The 24,635-nt window shown below is 33.8% G+C and overlaps 1 protein-coding gene and 1 long non-coding RNA gene across 5 annotated transcripts in view; one reads left to right on the top strand and one right to left on the bottom strand.

Annotated features, from left to right (window-relative positions):
* CTNNA3 (catenin alpha 3) overlaps nt 1–24,635 on the top strand; it is a 1,791,515-nt gene that overhangs the window by 587,165 nt on the left and 1,179,715 nt on the right. The window lies entirely within an intron of this gene.
* LOC116533036 lies at nt 20,052–23,815 on the bottom strand. Its single transcript, XR_004261049.1, has 2 exons — nt 21,306–23,815; nt 20,052–20,819 (listed from the first exon to the last, which is right to left on the bottom strand). It is a non-coding gene; the product is annotated as an uncharacterized LOC116533036 (long non-coding RNA).

The raw sequence follows: 24,635 nt of genomic DNA, 5'->3' as shown, positions 1-24,635 counted from the left end.
GTTTACATTTGGTATACATGGTATACATTTGGTAGAACGGTTACATTTTTGGACAAAGATGAATTCACCCCAATGTGTATGGATCTTTTTTGGGAGGTTTCTCAGCCACAGCCTGTCTCTCAGCCACACTTTGAAAGCAGAGTTTAGTCAGCATATATTTGCCTTGTGGCTAAGGTATGTTAAAGAAAATGGTGGCATGAAGATTTTCTTTGAAATGGAATCTGAGTAGCAATTATAATTTTGTATTCTTACAAATCTGTCTTACTTGTCTGTCATGCTGAAGCTGTGTCAGAGATTCCTCACTATTTTAAGCTGTCCTGAAACCTCTCATAAATGACACAAAATAAAATTAGCATTTCTTCTCTTTTCCACAATGTCTTTTATGCTGAAAGGCATTTCATGATATGATTGATCCACAGGAAAACTGGCACTGTATTCAGAGGTTAGATTCCAGAATTAACAGAAAGTGAAAAACCAAGCATAAATTACTCTTAAAAAGGGCATATAGGGGATCAACATACTATGCCTCAGTAAGTTCAACAGCCAGTATTCTCTAGTTGAGCATCAGAAATACTTGGCTTTCTTTCAAGCGTTGTGACATATGATAAGACATATCATTAAATGCTGTAATCACCCTCAGCAAGGCTACTTGTGCTTATGAGGGCACAGTGGATTAACACTTCCATTTCACCCCGTCCAGGCCACACAGATTGGCAAACAAATCTTTGGCATTAATGCCTTCTTCTCAACTTACATAACTGAAGTTGTGTAAGTTATATGGATTTTCAATACAACCTCACTGTAGATTCTATTCGATCTAGTTCTATTTTGTTAATCTTTCCCTAAATTTTTATAAGTGGAGATACTGACATAGTCTGGAGAGGACTTTTATAGTCAAGCAATAAATGTTTAATGTTTGTAGATGTAAGTTTGAGGAATGGCATAAATTTATTCAAGGACACGCTTTTAGACTTTAGGGGCACTAAAATATTTGGAACAAACATCAATTGCTAATGGTTCATTTTTTAAAAAATGAATTTTTTAAAAAATTAAATAAATGTTGGGGAATGAAGTATTTCTCCTGGGTTCATTTTTTCTAAATTATAATAAATATATTTTAGACAAATGAGAGTCATACATAGGTCACTGAAATTGGTATTTTAATTTGGTTGAAAATTACTGGGAAAGTGCCAAGTCTCTGAGCTTTGCTAATGTTATAGGACTTTCAACTGTGGTTATTTTGGTTTCCTTACATATTCTATAGTGACTAGTGAAAAAAAATTTACAAAATAAAATTAGTAATGTTTATTTTTATTCTAGTTTGTGAAACAAACAGGTGAAAGCAACAATCAATATTTTCTTCTGTAGATCATAACTCAACTTGATTCCTACGAGGCACTGCAGTTCCAACAGAGCTCTGGTCATTGATTACAGACTCACCTGGCTTAACTTGAAAAATGATTTTGCCCAAGCCTTCTGTCTGAGAGGCATTTTCAGTCCTTGCAGATATAAAATTATTACTGCCGATGTGGCCACTAATGCCAACATTATTGGTGATAATCTTTGGTTTGTGTGTTAGTATATGTCAGAATAATAATACTGTGAAAACACGTTGGCATATCAGTTCATCTGACTTTGTGAAATTACTTGAAGAAAAAAAAATTTTGCATTTAATGTGGTTCATGATTAAGTAAGTTTCAAATAGGCTATAAATGAATTATCTTGATTTAGGAATGATGAATTTATTATAGCTTAATATACCTGTTAAATACGAAATAAATTCTGTTCTTTTGGCAGCCTTTACTGTAAAATTTGGAGCACTAAATGGATTATTTCTCTATAGACTACAAATCTTTCTTTTGACATAGCTAGTTAATTCACCATGAATCAGTTCTAATAATAGGTGATGCACCCATGACAAGTGACTAGTAATTGGTTATTTTCCATATGACAAATGTAATCAAGGAATGGATTTTTTTACAATGTTTTCCATATAGATTTGTTTATGATCGGGAGTGAAGAAAAAGTGTTTATATAGAACCTTCCATATTTACAGGACACACACACACACACACACACACACACACACACACACACACACACCCCTACAAACATGGGGAGGGAGAGAACTGGAGAAAGAGAGGAGACTGGCCCCCATTAATCATAATTAAGTATAAGTAACAACCATGAGCTTGAGTAGCCTTTCATGTTTTTAAAATTTGAAACATTGTATTAGTTTTGTAATTGAGAAGTCTGAACATTGTATAGTACCATTTTTTATTTCTGGAGCAGTGAGTTTCAATTTTTAGCATGCATCAGAATCCCCTTTATGTAGAAACATAGATTTCTGAGCCCTACTCTTAGCGTTCCTGGGCTGGGGCCTGAGAATTTGGATTTCTAACTAATTTTCAGGTGATGCTGGTCAGAAGTTCACACTTTGTATCCACACGTGTGTTTATGTGTATAAGTGTAATTGGCAGAAGATTTGATGCTACATTTTAGTTTTTCTCTCCTTGTCCTTAGAACTATGTTTCATTCCCTTAAGATAGCATATTTGTAGTATTGGAAGTAGTATACTCTAAAACATTTGGTTGAAATACTGGGGTAGAAACAAGAAAGCATTCTAATGCATTACATTATCTGATTAATTCAATATTACAAGGACCAAAATTTTTGATTTCCTTCTTTGCCATTGAAGATCTTTTTGATGTTTATGTGATGCTTTCTTTCTCAGTAAGTAGACCGTTCTATGAAAATTTACTTTATCTTTTATAACTGGACATTTTGCAGTGCTCCAAAATTTTATTTTATTGTGTACAATTGTAGGTTTAGTAGTGTAAACGGGTTAAAGAAAATGTGTTCAGATGTCTGGCAACATTTTGTTGTGGCTGTTAATGATTTAGAATAACAAATTTATTGTTATAAGTATAAATAATTAAATAATGGTGTTAATAAACTAGAGCTGTTATTGTATTATGCTGCAGTGGTGAATTGACTCTGCTGTTTTTGTAGCTATGCACATGGAATAGATGCTATTTAGTTGGCATGAATTAACTGGTCATTCATTGGAATAATTTTTTGGGGGGGAGTAGGCACATATCAAGCAGGTAGTCAATAAATATGTGTTAAACAAATTAAATGCAGAGACCTGTTCTCTGGGGCTGTAGCTTACCAGTTTTGTTCAGGAATGCTGGGTAGGGAGAGAGAGCTTTTTGCCTACTTATAATTTCAGCCTGTATACTTGGTTCATCAGAATGCATGGTGCTCATTCACTGATTTAGAGATGTGCTTCTTCATTACATATGGGCTGCACATACTCCGATACTCTAACAGCTGAGCCTTTCCAAATTGTATTTAATGGTATGGATTTGGGGTTGAAATTAGACTGGAATACACTAATACTGACCACTGCGGATACTGCATCATCACTATTTTTTCCTTTCCTTTAGAATAACAACAAACAACAATCAATTTATCTTGGTAGAAGTGCTTACTTATTACTGTGGCTTTTTAAAAAAGAGCTGTCCACTTCTGACATATTAGGTGGAATATTGCTAGTAATATATCCTGTATATGGCCTCATCAGACCGATGCTCCTGTAACTCACATTGACTTTTCTTATTATTGAAAAATCTTTCCCTTTCAGGCAAGGGAGTATTAAAATCCTAAGTAGGAAGGGATCTGTTCTGCCCTCTATTGTGGCTCACAAAGACATCCCTTAATGTTTTTTAAGGAAACAGATAATCTAGAGAGTCTAAGTAATAATGCTCCTTTATTTTGATAGGCAGCATTAATTACTATATTAGTTATGAACAAGATAGATTTTTCCACACGAAACACCAAAGTGTGTGTTTTTAAAAAGCAAATGGACTTTGCAAATGGACACATCTTCCCCCGCCCCAGGCAGATAACAATCCATTTTATAAATTAATGGCTAATGAGATTTTTGTTCTTTTGACTGTATTCAGCATGCATTTGGTGTACATTAGGTCGCTATTACTAATATCATTTCTTCTAGGTCTTTCATGGTTTATTTTTATTTTTATCCTATCGAAAACTTTGTTATGTTATTTTAAATCTTTTTTTTTTTTTTTTTTTTTTTGGACAAAGAGTAAAGACAAAGTTAAAAAATAAAATAATTAAAAGACCTTTTTTTAAAAAAATTGAATAATGTACATTTTCTTAAAAGTGTATATGTACTATCCAAAACAGGTAGCTTACCGCATTTAGGTTTTCATATGTAGGGTTTGCTTGAGTATCCTTTCCCTTAGGAAAGACACTATCTGGAGGACTTATGTGGTCTCCTAATTGACAGTCGAGAACTCATCCTCATCCCAACTGAATCTCCCTTTTCCACATTCTAGATTGGCATTCTAAGAAATTGCCAACAAGTTGGCCAAATCTGGCCCTCAACTTATTTTTTATTTTATTTATTTATTTTTTGCCCAGAATAATGTTGGCTCACAGGATGTTACACAATTGAATTAGTTTCTAACATTTGAAAATTAGAGATTTCACATAAAAATCAGATTTTTTACCTCTCTAGAAAACTTGGAAGATATGGACCTATATCCCTGTTCAGCACCCGCTCTCTGGAGACCAGTGGTAATTGTCCCTTTTAGGTGTGAGGAGGGCTTACTTCAGTTTACACTGCTTTCTGTTGTTGTGCAGACATTGAGGCTGCTGATCAGTTGACATGAGCACCTGCCTATTTATTTTTTCATGCCCGGTACTTGCCTGACTCTCTGAACACTTGAGATTGTGAATGCTTTTTTTAAACTTACTTGTACTGTGGCCAGCACCCTGGGGCACTGAAAGTCATCCTATACTACTCAATAATGTGTTCCAAACATGATGTTTCCAACGAAAATAGTTTATATTGCAGCCATTATCTTAGAGGAATGAATCTAATGGCTAGGAGTTTCAGATTCCATGGTCTATGGAGGAAGTATATAGGGGCTCACCCATACACTGGGTGATCTGCCATTACCATTTACAGTTTGATTCCCTGGATTGTCTATCAAATTGTTTCTGTTCGCAATTCATTCTGGTGTCTATCAATGAGTACATACCCAAAGATTGTTATTTCCATATACTACTTAAAAAGTTGATAACTACAACAATGCTTACACTGAGGCACTGTTAACAAGAGTAGCCAAAATTTCATCTATCGGTTGGTCAAAAATAAGCTGCAGTATGGAAGATGGTTTCTATGTAGCTTTATGACAGAATTGACCAGCAGGGAGAGTTAAGATAAACTATCATTAGTTTAAAAATTGGGAACAGAGGAAAAATTAAGGTGTTAATTCAAGAGAGTGCTTTTGTATGGGTTTTGGAGTCTTGCTCAGTGATTATCATTGGCGTAGTAAAATTGAAAGACCTACAATGACAATAGAGACCTTAGAAGAAATTATTTAGGAAATATTTAAAATCCCAGTTCCTGTTTGAAACTGGAATTTCAAACGGATTACTACCAGTAATACTCATGTTTTATTTGTATTTTAATGGTACAATATTGCAACTTACCTTCCCCAACATCATGTCTTTCTCCATGTAGTTGAATAACAACTAAAATGCAGTCTCTGTGTTTAGGAAAGAGTTATGCATTATAAAACAGGGTAACTTTTCTTTGTACAGTAAAGGAATCTCATCAGCCTGTATGTTCCTATCATATTCATCAAGAAAATGGGCAATAAACAAGATATATACGGTAGGTGAGATGTTTCTGTTTGCTTTTCTCTTTTGTAATTCTCCTTGTCATGAAGGAGGGTGCCTGAAATATTGAGTCTTTTATTTTCTGGAGTGTGCCCAATTTTTTTGACTACTCCATTTGGGGATCAGAAATTTCTTTTCATTTCAGAGGGTTTTCAAATGCCACATAACTTCTTGGGAAATGCAAAGTATTTTAAGATTTTGAAGCCATGGCATAGAAAAGCATTAAATCACTCAGGATACTTTTTCTCCCTTTAGCTTGCCATTTGACCTCGAAGAGTCTATGTGTATAATAAAATCAATATATACACCTTGCTTCACCAAAGGAAGCTTCTAGAGTCAAATGCCATATAGTTTGGATAAGATGGTTGCTTTCTCTTGTAATATAGAGTGATAACAATATTTGATCAAACTAGCTTAAGTCGTTCACTTGATTCAGGGTAGAAATATAATACATAATGGATTATGCAAGTAGAAAAAGTCATTTCATAGTAATTGCCTGACATTTAAAAACTGGAATTCAGTGAAAGCTGATTAAATTTATTTAATCATTATGGACTCAGTTTCGAGAAAAAAAAAGCAGATCTGACTTTTCTTTGTAATTCAGCACAAAACTGCATCCGTCTTGTGTGCTATTTCATAGTTTTAGGGCTGATTCAGATTTTTTGGTTTTACCATGACAAATCTCTTTATCTAGAGCTAAGATATGGAAATGTTCTCATTTTTATAAACACTTTTTGGTTCTTATAGAATGTTCTGATTTGCATTGGTGGATTCTGCCTGCCTAGGAAACCTAAGGCAGGAAAATTTGCAGTATTTCATAATCAAGGAACACTCTGAAATGTCCTTTAAAAATAAATATGATGTGTCACGTACCTTAAAGTATAAGTTTACTCCCCCAGAGATGGAATTAAATTTGCTGATGCTTAAAAATACCGGCATGATTGATAGACTATTTGCATTTGACCACCTGTTAATGAATTCTCATTCATTACTTGTTTTCCCTTGCTAAAATTACATTTAAATCACACTGTACAATAACCCATAGATACTGAAAGATTTAGAAAGAAAAATTAATAGAGTTGTCACACCTCTGATAAGTGAATTGTTCTCCAAATTGCAAATCTTATTTTTTAGATAGATAATTCCAGACATCCTGGTAAATCTTATTAGTAAGTATGTTTGAGGTTCTAACAGAGGTTCATTATTTGCTTAATTGAGCAAAATTTGCTTTCTGCTGCAAGTCTTTGGCTTTAATTAATGAGTTTTTGTATGTGTATGTTTTTTGACCTCCAGCAGTAGTATGTCCAATGATGTAGAGAAAATGTATAGCTCAAGCAATAGTTAAAGTCTAAGGTTCCTTTTAACACTGAGATTCTGAAAGTCTATGAATTTTTATGAGATCATGGATATATTACTCTAGAGGTTCACATCTGAAATTTGCAGGTAGACATAAAGAGAGAGTAGAGATGCTTTACCAAATCTCCCACACAAAAAAATTTTCACTCTCAGTACTTCACACATATTTTCATACTGTCAGTGGATTTGCTGTTTGGTTATTTCGTAGAGCTAATTTGCAAACAAGTTGATGTTTTCATTAGTGTTTGGCTTTACTGTAGTTATATTGGCTTACTTTTTTAGTCCCAAATAGTCCAGAAGTTGTATTTTTCTCTAAAATTTGGATAACTATGTAAATTATACTTCAGATGAGAAAGCTTATATCGTGGGTCATAATATTTTCTCTAGTACCAAAGATAAATGGCAGCAGAAAATGATGCTTTGGTTAAAAAATATTATTATATATTCTATATAAACAGCTCTGATTCTTATTAATTTTCATATATTTCAAATTATGATATAATTTATATTTATGGTATTTATGATATAATTGATGAGTTTATATGGACTAGGATTGAGAAATGCTTAGTTCATGAGAGGGAGACATGGCTTTCTAAATCCTTTTATAGGGCAGGCTCCAAATTTTTTAATTAATATCATTTTTATTCTATTACCACTATGCATTAGATAAAATAGGCACTCAGAAAATATTTTCGGAATGAATGAATTATAACTGAAATGATGCTACATTTAAGTTTTTTTTCTATGTACAATAATTAACTGTCGGGTAAGGGGAGGATATTTTATATATATATTATATATATAAAAATATATATAATATATATATATTGCTATATTGAGTAGTGTTATGCCATCTTTCTTGTGAAAAGGGATGACTTTTAATTTTTTTAAAGCTTTGAAATCTTCAACATAAAAGTTAATATTGAAGAAATCCTTCAGAACAGAGCAAAGCACAGCTGAGAAGGGCGTATCCTTGTAAGTTTTATTCTGCCTGAGAGGCATCTGGGAATGCCAGTGAATGGATATTGGAGAGGAATGGATGATAATAGAAAACTATTATATTTCCCAAAATTATTTGGGAAACTACACTCTTGCCCAACAGTGCCATTCAACAGAGCAAGTCTCTGATGTGTAGAAATTTTCAGCAATAATTATTGATTTAGATAATTCTTTTGCATTATTCTTTATTCCAACCTTTATTGAGTATCCTTTTTTTCCTAAAGTACTGTTTACTGGACAGATGTCTTAGATATGCCCACTGTTGCCTGAAAGGCAATAACTATTTCAGTTAGCTATTAGCATACTAAGAAAACTCGGGTAATTCTACCCAGTTCACATTAATTTGCTCCTGTTGATTATTTGCTGTAATGTGTTAAATAATTGCTCTTGAATCGGTCATGAAAAGCAGTCATTTACCCGTTTGATTGCTATAAATATCTATGAAGTCATCCAAATGTGCTTCCATATTCAGGACTCTTCTAAGTCATTAATAAATGTATCGAACACCTGTGCTAGCACTGATCCCTAAGGCATCTCATTATTAACCTAATTGCACAGCTTCATGATATTTCATTTAACCTTGATTTTACTACCAAACTTTTTTCAAATCAAGACATTTCAAATTAATAATAAAACTTTACCTTTTATCTTGTGGTCACCATGGCTTCATAATTGAATTTGCGCATTTAAAAAACTGTGAATGAAATACTTGGATGTTCATTTTTTTAAAAAGTTCAAACAAAATATTTGTATACTTATCTCCCAGTTATTTTCTCAAATTTGACTTGTTTACAGTCTTCGTTGTTTTTCTTCATCAGCTATTTTTAATACATTAGTGTGAAGAAACAATAATTCTATAGTCACAGTATTGTGGTTTTGGATACAATTCCTTTTATTGAGTCCCAACTCCTCAATGCTATTTTACTGCTAGCTGGTACCTCCATCAAACAGGAGCAGGAAAGGAAAAAGGAGATGGAATGTTGGCTGACATTGCTATTCATCAGTGAAGCTATCACAAGTGAAGAATGAGGTTTGAACCCTCTAGCTTATATCATGCTTTTGGAGTATAATTTTTTTAATGTTGGAGCCAGAAGGGACTCTGAAGATCACATGGTTAAATTTCCCTTATATTTCAGATAGAGGCAGAATCCCAAATAAGTGAGTTGACATTGATAAAAGTCAAACTGATCAGACCCAGGGCTCTTTTCTCTGTTTTCAATTCATAGCATCCTGGCTTAGGTTTTCATCATCTTTGTTTCATACTACCAGCAATTAAAATTTTCTGTCTCATTTATTCTGGTAATTTTGAGATGAATCACATTTAATCCTCTTTGAGACCATCATCTATATCTAATTTATTTTTTAAATCCCTAACAGTGTCTTGAATATAGTACGTTTTCAATCAATATTATTGAATGCATGAATAAATCAAGAAGCACACTGTTTAGTAGATTCAACAATATAAACATTACATATATGTATGCATATGTGTGTGTTTATACACATATTAAGTAATGGCTATAGAATTTTTAGTTTTTATTTTATTTATCTCATGGATCTATATAAGTCACATAAACAAGATCATAAAGCATAATTTACATATACATATATATAATTATTTTTTTCAAAACTGACTTCCAGATGGTTAGGTGCTAAGATCCTTAGATTTATTTGAAGTGGCTGTTCTAAATAAACTAAGTTGTTCTATGATGTTGACTATTGCCTTTATACAAACTTTATCTAATATCATATGCTCTCAAACTCTCAAATTCAACCAAATTTCCTCATAGATACCTGAGCTATTTTGAAGAGTATATGCAAAATTCTATGTATGAGAAGGGATCTTCTAAAAAACTAAGGCCAAAGAAGCCAAGATTCTTATTGAAGTTGGTTTCCAGGCTCTCTACCTCCCAAGGGAGGCATTACCAGAGAAGCTTCTATATTTACCTATTTTATATATTTATTTTATTTTATTTTTGATAGTGACATTTCAAAATCATTGAAATGTTCTTCATTGCTTTTGGAAGGTCACCACTCAAACCAAATGGTCACCATTCTATCTTCTGAATAAGTCATTCCTTAGAAGAATTTTAAATGCCTTTGAGGTGGATTATGTATTTCAGGTTCATGATTCATCTGCTTTGGGGAAAAGTATTATTTCCTGGCACATGTTCAAATGCTGTAATTTAAGACATTTATAGTAAATTATTATACCACTGCAGCAAATGCAACTGATATGACCCCAGGAGTTAGCCTGGGGAATAGTTGACTCATCTAGTTGGATCTGGCTCATTGTTCTCTAACATGCTAGGGAAAAAAAAAAAATAACTCTTTAAATTTTTTTCTCAAATACCTGTGAAGCATATGATTACTGAGCAGAAAATTTAAGTTAAAGAAATAATATAAATGATCAAGCAGAGGGGATTGCTAAACTTCTTAAGAGGTGTGTATTTAAGTATTTGGCCTAGGAAGTGTCAGATGAAATGTTATTACAAAACAACTGAAGAGCTGTCTGCCCTAAAGAGAGCCCTTTTCTGCTTCTAGGTTCTAGACCCAACTTTTTCTTTCCTCTCCCCACCCTCTTAACCATTTCCTTTCATAAAGTTATTTTTTTTTTTCTTTTTTTTTTTTTTTTTTTTTGAGGTTGAGTATTGTTCTGTCACCCAGGCTAGAGTGCAGGGGCGCAATCTTGGCTCACTGCAACCCCCACCTCTGTGATTCACGCGATGCTTCTGCCTCAGCCTTCTGAGCAGCTGGGACTACAGGCACCTGCCACCATGCCCAGCTAATTTTTGTATTTTTAGTAGAGACAAGGTTTCACCATATTGGCCAGGCTGGTCTTGAACTCATGACTTCCTGATCCACCCAACTCAGCCTCCCAAAGTGCTGGGATTACAGGTGTAAGCCATAGTGCCTGGCCAAATTTTTTTTTTCCCATTTATTTATTTTATTGCATTTTAGGTTTTGGGGTACATGTGAAGAACTTGCAAAATTGTTGCATAGGAACACACGTGGCAGTGTGATTTGCTGCCTTCCTCCCCATCACCTACATCTGGCATTTCTCCCCTTGCTATCTCTCCCCAGCTTCCCACCCCCCACCGTCCCTCCCCTATTTCCCCCCAACTGACCCCAGTGTGTAGTGCTCCCCTCCCTGTGTCCATGTGTTCTCATTGTTCAACACCCGCCTATGAGTGAGAACATGCGGTGTTTGATCTTCTGCTCTTCTGCCAGTTTGCTGAGAATGATGGTTTCCAGGTTCATCCATGTCCCTACAAAGGACCCAAACTAATCGTTTTTTATGGCCAAAATTTTTTTAAAGTATTGGTATAAATCTGTTACTGAAAAATGTAACATCTACAGCATACTTCGAGAATCTGTCTCTCTCAATTTTATTGCCCTCATTGTTTTTTTTCATGATCACCTGGTCTTGTTTGCACTGTTGTTAGATTAATTACTACCATGAGGCTTTTGCGTGAGGAATAGACAGTGTTGACATCATCTTGAAGTTAGTCAATTATTAGCCTAAAGATGAAATCTGTGGTGTGTAGGGACCAAAGTGGCTCAAGTGATATGGTCTGAGCTTGTGAAAGAACTGTGGAGGTTCTCAGCTGATACAAATAGGATATGACAAGACAGGCTATATAAGATTCTTAGATATGTATTTCCATTTCTGGGGTATCCAAATTTAAAATTTCCCACAGTCATCCTGGGGTCTCCTCAATTAGGGTTGACCCAGAGCTGCATTAGACTACTCATGATTCATGCTTCAGACCCAAGCCAAGATCTGAGATTTTTTAAAAAGGAGGTAATTGAATTATACCTTTCAGGGCTGAACCTTAGCAGAGAAAAAGCATAGAAATCTGTATTCTCTACAGGAGAATACCGTCTCCACATGACACACACACACACACACACACACACACACACACACACACCCCTTTAAGAACCGTCACCGTGGTGATTTATTGATATTATTGATAGCGTGTTATATCTTAAGTACTTAGGATTAGAAAAAAATTAAGAATTACTGATCAAAATCTCTTACTTAATTTTAGGTGTGTGCTAGTAGTTGTGTAGGTACCAGTTACATCCATATTTATAGTATAATAAAAGTTGATGGCAGCAGGAAAAACAAAAAAATCTACAGACTCCAGAATATTTGTATTTCATATAGACTAGTTTTAATATTAATAATTTAATTAAATTAGATTTTTACTTATATTTTTATATTGCTTAGATTTTTAAATTAATTTCATTCTATTAAGGAGACATCTCTGTTTTCACATCTCCATTTTACTCTTTGAACAAAATTGAAATATAATCCAGAAACTTGTCTAAGAATATTTTAAAAATACAAATGTAGAGGCCTTATTTTTCAATTTTTAACTTATTAAAGATACAGATTATAGATATATAATTAGTACATTGATACAAATTCAGTCTTTAATTTTCAAAGAAAGTTGGCAACATAGGAATTATATAATAATTGGGAACAGAATTCAATATTTTGATATACGTTACATTTTTTTAAATTTTCTTGCATTTAATATCTTTCCTGACCTTTTTTTTTGAGTCAAGGTCTTGCTCTGTCATGCGGGCTAAGGTGTAATGTTGTGATCATAGCTCATTGGAGCCTCAAACACCTGGGATCCAGTGATCCTCTTAGCCTCCTGAGTAGCTGGGACTACAGGTGTGTGCCATCATGCCCAGCTAAATTTAAAAAAAAAAAAAACTTTTTGTAGAGCTGGGGTTCTCACTATGTTGCTCAGGCTGGAAAAATCTTTTTGAATATTTTCTGGATGTAAGCTAAAAGTCTATCGGTTGTCGTTAAATGATTTGTACCTTGTTTTATTAACAAAGTTAGCCAAATTCTACCTTGTAGGTAATAAACCATGATAATTATGTCTAAACATTTATTCTTTCACTTTCTCTGGTAGCCTAAACTCCTTTTTTGGAGCTGCCCATCTGCCCCTCCGGTCCCATCGCAGTTAGCTCTGATTGTACTACTCGACTCCAGCCTGGGTGGCAGAATGAAGCCCTGTCTCTTAAAAACAAAAATTATTGAGAACTTCATTTCTAACCCTTGCTGCCTCTTTTGAAACTAAACTTGGTTGGACTCTAATTCATCACCTGAGAATATATTTCTACTAGTGGAGAAAGTCTCGAAATGTATCTTCTATTTTGCTTAGTGATCTTTTTATCTCAACAACAGCATATAAGAAAAGTAGTGTGCTGTGTGAGTGTGTCTATCTGTGGGTTTCTCCACACATCTTATATGTAAATTGCAAATAAAGGAACTAAAATTTTAAAGATGAGTCAGAGATGAGATAATGGTAAGTGGGCATGATGCTAGGAAGAAAAAAATTAGCATCCCAAAGTGAAGATAATGCCACCATTTCAGTAAAAATAAAAGAAAATACTTTAAAAAAGTAGTATATCTGGTTTATTTCCTTGTTCTACTTTTTACTTCTCTCTAAATAATTTCAGAGAACATATTACAAAATACCTGTGATGTAGAATTAGCTAATCAGGATTAGAGAGAGTATATAAAAAGTATTTACAAAGGAGGAAGCTGGGACACTCCATGGAGATTTTAACATGGTTATCATGTTATTCAATATAATCCAGTTCTGAGTTTCTGAGCAAAGGTATAGAGAATATAGGGTGTGTTACAGGTCTCTAGTCTTCACTGGGGATGAAGCATAACCATTTCCCAAGGGAATCGTTTTCCCAGACCTATCTCTGAGATATATTACTCATATGCTCTTTAAAAAAATATATTCCATAATGTAATGGATGAATTTCTCAAAAATAGTTTTGATTAAATATAGAAGAAAATCCCTAAAGGCTTTTTCCTGTACGGACCTGTAGTGCAGATTGAGGGCAGAGTCCAGTGCAGATACAGAGTGTTATGCAGCAAAACATACAAATTGTTGAATGTAACCCTGTAAAATTAATTACAGTATTAGACCTGAAACATTCAAGGGAAATGCTCCCCTCGGCTTTGTAACTTAGAAAAAAAAATTAAGAAAACTGAATGAAGTCTTCTTGCCTTGATTCTAAAGACCGAGAATATTTTTTTCTCTGAAATACAAATCAGCTTCCATTATCTTTCTTTATCCATTCTATCCATTCTGCTTACTTCTCAGAAGGAAAACAAGGGAAACTTGACTAAGTAAGTGCTGACAAGATTCACTTTAGAGTGATTATATAAATGTATTCTGCATCTACTTAAAATTCATATTTCAGACTCTAGTTATGTACACTTAAGGTATGGATAAATTCCACCAGGCAAAAAAACAGAAAATTGAAAGGGAAAAAAAGACAAGAGAACCAAGTCAGTATAAAACATTTTAATTACAATCCAAGCCAAAGGAAAATTAAAGTTAAGTGAAAGCCTGGAAAAGAAGAAATTTTTACGGAAGCATATGATTTTAGATCAGGTATAAAATAAGACAGTTGTATCCATAATACATTGAAAAGGGTGGAACATGAAGGTGTATTATTATGAGGACTAGTTATAAATAAATCAGTTGTTCATTATTTCCATTCAGAGAACAAACTGATGACAACATCTATTCAACGTGTGAATGATTCGTTTAATAGCATTTATGCCTCATTTCTGACACTTTTTTTGGGAGGCTAAAAATACTGAAATGATTGAAATACACTGTGTGGGAATGACTTGTACATAATTTGTTACTAACTGGTACTTTTATTTCTGAATGATGATTTTTTTTCACCCTATAATGAAATAGTTTAAATGTTAGTTCTTCGGGCTTTGCTTTGGTGGAATTTCCTAATCAGTAACAGGCAAATTAGTTGGATACTTTGCATGCATTAAATTATAGTGGTATCCTGGAGGAGACTGGTATGTGGTATCAGATGCCGTGACTCTGGAGAGAAATGGGAATATCCTATAGTGGATTTCTTTTTATCCTGCCATCTATTATAATAATATCATATTAAGTATATCAAATAGACTCCAGCAGATAACTTTCTAACATATACTGGTTGGACAAAAGTAATCTGGAGATATTTTCATTTTTTTTTTTAGTGATTGTCCTTAACAAGCTTCTGGACCCTTCATAGAATATCACACATACAGTCATGTCAAACCAAGGCCTTCATTATTCAAGTGATTTGTGAAAGTCCTAAATTGAGCCACAGGCAAAGAGCTGTTTTTATGAAAAATGTCAAAGGATTTTTTTTTAACAAGGAGTTTCAGCCTTATGTGAATTTTCTTAACTTCTAATATATTAAATTTTTTGAAAAAAAGAAAGACCTGCTTTTGAATCTAGGTTTGGTTGTCAGGTCTGGCACTGAGTTTAATATAACCTTATTTATGTTATTTGGTGAGCTAATAGCACTCTAGCATATTGTATAATTGGACATTTCATTTTTCAAGATAAATTAATGTAAGCTTTTCCTCTCCCAGTCTTGTCACTCACATTGTGTTGGCACATGTGTATGTTGTATGCTATATAAAACTCAAACTGAGAAGGAAATACGGAAGGAGACATAAACATGGAGAGGAAGAGGAATGTAAGCAGAGTAATGTATTATTCTCCCTGTGGTTGATTTAGGACCCTGAAAGTGTAATTGTTCTTTGCTTACTCCCTTACCAGGTTCACCTGTGATCTGTCCTGATGGAATAGAGAAATTTAAGGTGCATTTATTCCACGAATTCAAAGGAATAAAAACTAATTTAGGTTAAGTCTTACCTCCTTAGAGCCACCTCATTATAAGTGTAAGACCCTAATTTAATTTTAGTCTATTTCTTCCCTTTTCCTTCTTTTCTTTTTAATTATAATATGTTTTAAGGCAGGATTTTTTGAGTAATTATAGCAAATGTAATATACACTGGGCAGTTCGACAACAGGAATAAAATATAGCCTGCCTTCTTGTCATCATTAGCCTAAAATGTTTAATTATTCAGATGTTTTAATTAAAAGATTGTCACAGGTTCTTGCAAAGTAGGTGGGGTAGAAACCTGGAGAGGAAAGGTAGAGATCACCTAAGGCTTGATTTTCGGCTATTGTTATACGTTATGAACCTGGAATTTTCAATCAGCAGATAGAGATTTAATAGTGTTTCTCAAAGCCTTTCTGGAGACTGTCCAATTGTCCAATTACTTGCCATCGTCATTCCACCCTGCTCCCCTTCTATTCCACTCAGGAGTGTAAATGTCAGTATTTTGTGCTAATCTTAACAGTGCCAGAGCCCGATGAAATAAAAAGCATATTGATGTGTTTTGTTTTTTTTTTTTTGTAAACCAAGTGGAGTTTCCCAGACTAGATTTTCAGCCTCTTAATTGGAATACAGAACAATTGTGAAACTTAAAAAATCTAAAGATTGTTATAATTTAATTTATAGTCACTAACAAACTACAGACTCTACACATATAAAAGATAAATTCAAAACATTCACATTAAGGATGTTTTAGATATTCAACAGAAGTAGTTGCAGTCTAATGAGTTCAGTTTTACAGGCTCATTTACTACCAAATAGCATGTACCACTCTATAGGAAACTAGCCAGAGTGAAAATTTATATTTTTGAGAAATAATTATTTGAATACAGTATACATTTTATATATTGGGGATTCTCATGGCTGCCTTTGCCATACTGCACACTATTCATAATCCTCAAGAGTATTTTAGAATATTAGGCACAATTCCTTTGCCATTGATTAAAATAGCATTATTCATGATAACTGTCTTTGAGTTAATACTGACATGTTCTGACATTCTAAAATTAAAATATATTCATTTTCTTAAGTAGGTAGATCAGAAAACTATGCCTTGAACTAGTTGCTGAATTCACTAATACTATTAGGTTCATCTTAATGCAAAGTATATTCTTGAAGATTTAAATTTAAAAATGCCATAAGCACCAAATAAACATTGGAATTGTTTGAGAGTAATGATATCTTATAAAGATAAGTGTTTGTTAAGGAAAAAAATACTTATTTAAAGAAGCAAAGAGTTAATGGTATCAAGCAACTTCCAAAACAACTGTGCTTATTGGTATATCAGGCAAATTCACCACCTTACTATTTTTTTTTCTATTTCTTAAATGAAAAATTTGATAGTGACAGAACAGAAGACAAAATACTCTACATATAATCTAATTCTCATTCATTTTCACATCAGTCTTATGCCATAACTGGTAGTTGATTAAAATTTAAATTGCATAGCCCAGTATACCCTTTCTACATGTTTTCACTTATTCCTGAAGTTAGAATTGGATCATAGGCTTCTGAACCCACATAAGTAGCATTTTAATGGACATTTTTCAAACAAAACGAAACAGAACACTTCTGACAACCCATTAAATTTATTTATTAATTACTTTAAATTTATTTATTTAATAAAATTGCATATTCTTTATTATGGAATAGCTAAATTAAATGATTTTTATTTGAGGATTAATTTGAAAAGATTGTGGGAAGGGACAATTTTTTCAAAATTTTATTTGACATACATAGTAGAAAAAACTGAGTAGCTATATGGGGAGAATACTAGACTTAGAAACTGTTAGAGTCCCAGTTTTCTAGACATCTAAAAGACTTCTAAATTCTAGTTAGGAGCTGGATGTGGAGACTGTAGAGAGAACTAATTTTCGTCAATGGCAAACCTAAAGTTTCTCAAGTAGCATTTACTCTGTAAGGCCTTTTCTGATTTCCAGCAAACCCAATCATTTCACAGCATCATGCACAAACTTCATTAGAAATATCACATTGAGTCACAATTATTTATTCACTATAAGCATTTGATCACTGTGTCTCCCATCACAGTCACTGGAATACCATAATAAAAATGAATAAATGAATAAATGCTTATTTTATTGATTAGAGTTAAAAATATGAAAATATCATTATATAATATAAAAGGAAAGACGCATTGAACAAATGTCTGTGGATGAAAATTTGTACCTACCAAATAAACACAGAGATAACTGCAAATTAATAGTCCAAGTGATGAGCAGAATTTGATGAAGAGACTATTTCTCAACTTAAAAAAATTCAAAAGAACTAAAGTCACTTCTTATACACCATGTTTCAGATTAGAAATATATCTATTTGACTGTACTTGTAAAATGACAACTTTACTGACAGTTATTTGTACTTTTAAGGCAGAAATAATTCTGCATATTTCTAAATGTCAGTGTATTCATAAACTAAAAATATTTCACTCTAGGAAAAAATAGTTCTAAGTAAATGTACATTCTCCTACTGGTCTGTTTGCTATTGTTTGCAGGACTTTTCCTTATTTCAGCTAAAGACAGGGTCCTTATCCCACAGCCAGGAAAATTCAGGTTTACAGGCAATTTGAATGGTGAGTAAGACAGTGTTTTATTGGGTGAGAGGGAAGAAAAGAGGGAAACAGGGACTCTCTGCAAGGCCATAGTCCCCCCTAGGGCACTTCCTGCTTGACCTCTTGAATCCCAGGTCCCACGAAGGAAGAGGAGGGGCCAGGCTCCCCCCTGCTGCAAATGGGCTGCAACCTCTGTCTGACTTCACCCTAGTGCACATTCCCAGTGTGGAGACCGGTTGGAGTTTTGCTAGGGACCCCCTCCTACCTGACTGTCTCACTGTTACCTGAATGATTTTTATCATGGTCTTTAATCATATTCTGCTGTTGTTTTTTATTTATAAAATGTAGCAATCAAAAATGATTTTTATTTTTACTCTTTGAAATATAAATTCTGGTTAATATTCACCAATACTAACATGAAGACTGAAAAGGTTGAAAAACAGAAAAAGTCAAGCAATCTATAACCCATGTATCCATTTGTGCCAAACAGTAATTTGACAGAGGATGGTAACAATTATTAGCTTCTAAAAAGTTGTTTGATTTAATTCACATAATTATTTGAAATTAACACAGTTGCCTGGATCAGTCTTCAAAATGTTTCATGAGCTTTTTATTGAAACGGACATAACATTTTAAACAAAGGATTAATATGCTTTTCCCCCACCCCAAAGAAGAAAAAATAAAAATGTAAAGAGAATTCGAGCTCAGAAAAATGTGGGAAATATTTATGCCTGCCTAGAAAGGCCAAGAGGTTTACTGTGGCTAGAGTAAAATTTGGCTTTGAACTTTTAGGCCATCAAGACAAAGACTGAGCCTGGTCTTTCTCTTACAGAGGAGCATGAATATGAGAAATCCTACTGGAATAATAGACATCTATAAATAAAAATATAATAGTCTCTCTTCACTGCCTTCTCATCACTGCTAGTTTTAAGTTCTATGACTTTTATCAGTTTTGCCTTGAGATAGTCCCAACAACTTTATTAACTTTCATTTTATCTTCTCCTAACTGCTGTTTGCAATTGCAGGTATTAAACTGAGTCACCTTATTTTTATTTCTGTTGAATATGGATGTCTTTTCTCTTTGGTAAGACTGTAAGTCCCTTGGAAAGGGGGACTATATCATACACTCATGTATCTCTAAAAATTTTTTACCTTCCAATAGGCATATATTAGGTATGTAATAAACACATCAATTATATTCAAAAACTGTCTTCAGTGATGGCCTTAAATAGGTAGAATTTTGAACTTAACAGTGGGATCTACATAGTGGACCTTAAATCCACAGTAAGAAGGGTCAGTTTTTCAATATATTTCGGTCAATCAGATTTGAATCCTTGCCCCACAATTTACTAGCTATATGTTGTATAATTGCTCTGTGCATCAGTTTCTTATCTTCATAAGGAATAAACAATAGTTTCTACTTCATAGGATTATTGTTAATTGTGTTAGCGATATTAATGTGGACTGAATGAAAGAACACATGTAAAATGCTTAGAAAAGTAAACATTCACTGTCAGTTGTTATTTTGTCTTAAAGTTCTTGGCATTAAGTCATTCTTTCTGAAAATAATTAAATAGGCATTCTTTGTGGTAATTACAGAACACAATCAGTTGTCTGAGGTGTGTCCTCAGCAAGCGAACATATATGACAACAAAATCATGTCTTCATTATAGACAATAATGTTTGTATTCTCAGTAGCAGAAAAGCATGTCGTTATCTTAAAACTGTATCAGATTGTTAAGTTAAAAACAAGTGCCCCCAAACTACATTTCTATTTTATATTGCATAAAATGTTTATCTGTTAGAAGGCTCATCTTCCAATCCCCCTGTGGTACCATGTTCCATATCAAGTTCACACGTTTTATCCCGTACCTGGAACCAAAGGCAAGGGAAAAGTCGATAAGGGCTACAACCATAATTATGTAATTCTTCAGCAAAATGATGAAGTATAACGAGGGTTCATTGTTAAATAGCTGTGTGTAAAAGCCAACTTTGGCTCAAGAAACTCAGGTTTGAAGTTTGTTAAAGAGGAAACTGGCAGAGAAGGTTTGAAGGATGTCCAGTACACTGAACTTAAGCTTCCATCAAATCCAAAGGTGAAAAAATGTTGACATCACAAGGATCTCAAGATTTTCTCTGTATAGCATGTGGAGATGTTCACTGCCTTTCCCTAGACCTCTCCCGTGTAAGTAAAGTCAGACCGGAGCTTGTATGGGGCTTGCAGGCTTTTGCCTCAAGGCAATAATTTTCTTATTTTATAAATGAATATAAAATAAGGCCTCTAGAGAGGACTTTAAAAATCATATTTCCAGCTCCCCACTGTGGTGGCCATTCTACTCCGATAATTGCCTTATGGTAGAACAGAAAAACAGCAGGGTCCAATCTTTTACCACATTTTCATCAGACTGTTTAGGACATTATATTTATGGATCTGTAATTGAAAGCAAATACATCATTGATATAAAACAGCAAGAACAGATGGAGTATATTTGAAATTACAATTCATTTCTCAACATCAGATTTTGACTAGGTGTATGTGAATTAATATAACTACTCATATAGTTGAAGCAGCAATTCAGAGTTTATAGTTTTGGATTATTTCAGATTTGACCTTGGAAAGATCATGAAGCATTGAGTTTAAATCTCTCCCTATTCAGTTTCTCTCTAGAGAAATAAAAGAAATAGTTCTTGAACTAATTTTTATTATTAATATTCTCTTTTGGTAGAATTAATTCTCTCTCTCATCTAATATATATTGCTATCACAAATGCCACATTTCTCTTATATCCCAATATCCATATTAGCCTTTACAATGAGACTTGATGGCATAAATGTTATTGTAAATTTTAATAAAGGGTCTTAGTTTTTAAAATTACTTGCAGATGATTTAATAATAAATCACATTCCCTTCACTTACCTTGTTATGTGTAACTTTTGTCTTCTTAGTTTTCTTTCACCACGTCTTCAACCCAGAAACCAGGAGCATCTTTGTTGTTCCCAGTAAGAATTATTCTAGATATTTCAGATAACATTTCTGTATGGTGGTAATGGTGCCAGAATGAGAAGACACAATGATATTAGATCTAGGGTGCTAGAATTTCTTTCTTTGCTGGATTTATTGTTTTAAATTTATAGCCTAGTTTTAATCACAGTTATAGACATGATCATTTTTAGTAGGAGGCATGATTTACAGAGTGCTTCACTGGCTCCTGAATGCTGTATGTATTATAAAAGTTTGTTTTTCATGGATGCTACATGTTCAGATCCTGTGATGGAGTAAAATGCTAATATGATTAACCAATGGGATTACTTGTAGCATTCAGGGAGAGATAGAAGCGATAACTCAGTCATTTAATAAAAAGCTCCTGAGACACTAAAGGAATCGAGAGACTATTTAAGAATCCTTGTGAATAGCTGAGACTGAGGAAGATGTTTTCCAATATGTGAGTTTAAAAATAAGTTTCAAAAAATAATTTTATTTTTCCATCTCCAAGTAATGAAAAAAGGAAATGACGTTTATTTTATATTTAAACATGTATTACATTCTGAGTAGGACAAGTAGAGCCTGCCTTGTTATAAAGGTTATCTCTCAGCCTCCTTTGATGTAGTATGCTTCCAGATCCCATATCATCTGTGTAAATAATACTCCTCTAAAGCATATTGCCATTTAAAATCATTCACAGGAAATACTCTGCAGCCCAAGCCATGTCATTGCCAGTTGACAATTTGTGACTGTAGATTATTGGTGTTTTCCTCCACCTTGTCATTTGCACTTGGTAACTTTATTGACCATTCAACCACATAGTTTTTGCTAAAATTGGCAACCTCACCTCTTTTTTTGGCCAGTTGAAGGTTATATTATTGATATTTCCTTATCATATTTTGGCTATAAATTTATAAAAGAGCTAAGATGATTGCAAATGAAAATACAACATAAATATTTAGGGGTATTTATGTTTTGAATGATTTTTCCTTCAACTGTTTACTTTTTTTTATGAAACCATGTATAAAACTTTAACAAAATATTGGGTGTTTTTTTCCATTAGGCTGCTGCTGGTTTAGGATTCTGGAGGAAATCTCTACACAGTGTAAGATAATTTTTCTGTTTGGAAATAGAAAGGCAAACTCTTTTTCTGCTGTGTTCAACACCCCCCTTCATTAAAATATAGAAGCCTCATTATATTGATTATGATCTCTTCTCACTTTTGAAAATCTGCTGTGGGGGGATAGGAACACATCCTTAGAGTTGAACAAATCTAGATTTGAATCTTCAACTCCACTGTCTGAGACTTGGCAAGTTATTTAATTAGCATGAGCCTTATTTCCCTTTCTTTAAAATAGTGGTTATACTTCTTTCCTAAAATGTTTTAAGAATGAGACAAGGAGGACGTAGTGCCTGATACATCATAAATTCCTGCCTCTCTCCCCACCCCCAGCTTTTCAGCTGTTATATTCATGGGTGCAACTAACAAATAACTAACCCAGCTGCCTTAAGACTGTTTTCAGATATGCTTCTCGAAAGAGTTAATGGGGAATAAAATCTATAAACAACAGTCTGTCAGGAAGCAACCTGAGCATTTTATGTATAGTTGTCTTTTGCTATGCTTTCCTCAGTCAAGAAAAATGTTCAGTCAGGCTTAGAAAACTAGATTCACATTGATATTGGAAAGCACAAGAATTCATAATTTTAGATTAGAATATAATGCAATTGAATGGCTTTGGAAAAGTAAATTCATTTGAGCAATATTTTTCAAAACTTAGGATGCATTAGTATCACTTCACTAATGTGTTAGCAATGCATATTTTGGAATCCATCCCGGCAATTCTGATTCAGTAAATCTAGTATTGACACAAGAGATTTGGAGTCATCTTGACCTCTTAATAGTAACTTTGAGGATAAAATAGGTGGAAAATGTTTAAACAAATAAAAAAATCATTTGTCAACTTTATCCATCCATGTTGTCTTATTACTATTTTCCACATTAATCCAGGTAAAGTCAGTAAGTGGAAATGACGGAAACTGATTGCTCATATTGACTGACTCAAAACCTGGATTCAGGCTATCATTTCATACAGTCTGAGGCAAAGACTGTCTTGCAGAACCTTTAAACCACGTGATGAAAGTGTGCTGCATTAAAATAACAAGATATATGGAGATCAATTTCAACAAGATAAATTAGTGGGTAATATTTCAGATTAGAAAACAATTTCAAGGTTCCTTTATCACAAGGCCTCTTGATACATTTGAAATATTATTTGATTTACACAAATTTTCACTCAGCTTTTCAGGAAGACAAATATCATATAACACAAAACTTATAAATAAGAGCTAGAAGGAAGAAACTTAGTGGTCTAAGTCTTAGATGGCTGAGGCACTCTGCTGCTCTAAGATCACTGTCCTTCATAGCATGAAAAAAGAAAAAAAGAAATGGTTAGCTGGGCATGGTGGCATGTGCCTGTAATCCCAGCTACTAAGGAGGCTGAGGCAGGAGAATTGCCTGAACCCAGGAGGCGGAGGTTGCGGTGAGCTGATATCGCGCCATTGCACTCCAGCCTTGGTAACAAGAGCGAAACTCCGTCTTAAAAAAAAAAAAAAAAAAAAAAGAAATGGTGGACTTTTTAAAACATGGATTTTACCCTAAAGAAATTAAATATAAGTTTCCTCTTATATCACAATAAAACTGTAATGGAAGTCATGAGAAACCTTCAAAAAAAGACCCACCACCACTTTGGGGGTGGGTGTGTGGGTGTGTGTGTGTGTGTGTGTGTGTGTGTGTGTGTGTGTGTTTTCTTGGTTTTACCTTTTCAAACATTTCTTTCCCATTAGTGTGTGTGTGTGTTTGCTTGGTTTTACATTTTCAAACATTTCTTTCCCATTAATATTGATGGCAAAATATCGTTTGTCCAGGTACCCTACCTTTGGGGTAAATCAGAATTTTGAAAACATTGCTCCTGGGTCCTTTGCACTTGGTACTTCCCTATTTAGGGACAGCTGGGGAAACTAAGAAGGTCATGGGAGGAGTTGGAAGCTCTTTCTTATTTGTTGCAAGACCAGTCCATCTGTACCTTGAGACTTTTTGATCTATTAGAAGATTGTTATTTTACCCAGCATTATAAACTGTTAACAGCTGTGCCAATATGAGATGTTATTATATCTGCTCTGGAAATTTTTTGCCTCTTCTCCTGAGGCCAAATACCTGCCAGTCTCAATCTCTCCTTTCGCATGCTTTCATATAACCAAACATCT

This window comes from Sapajus apella, unplaced genomic scaffold, assembly GCF_009761245.1.
Source record: "Sapajus apella isolate SASKATOON/1434 unplaced genomic scaffold, GSC_monkey_1.0 scaffold78, whole genome shotgun sequence".
In the NCBI taxonomy this organism is placed as follows: Eukaryota; Metazoa; Chordata; class Mammalia; order Primates; family Cebidae; genus Sapajus; species Sapajus apella.
This window is presented reverse-complemented; position numbering and strand designations above follow the sequence as displayed.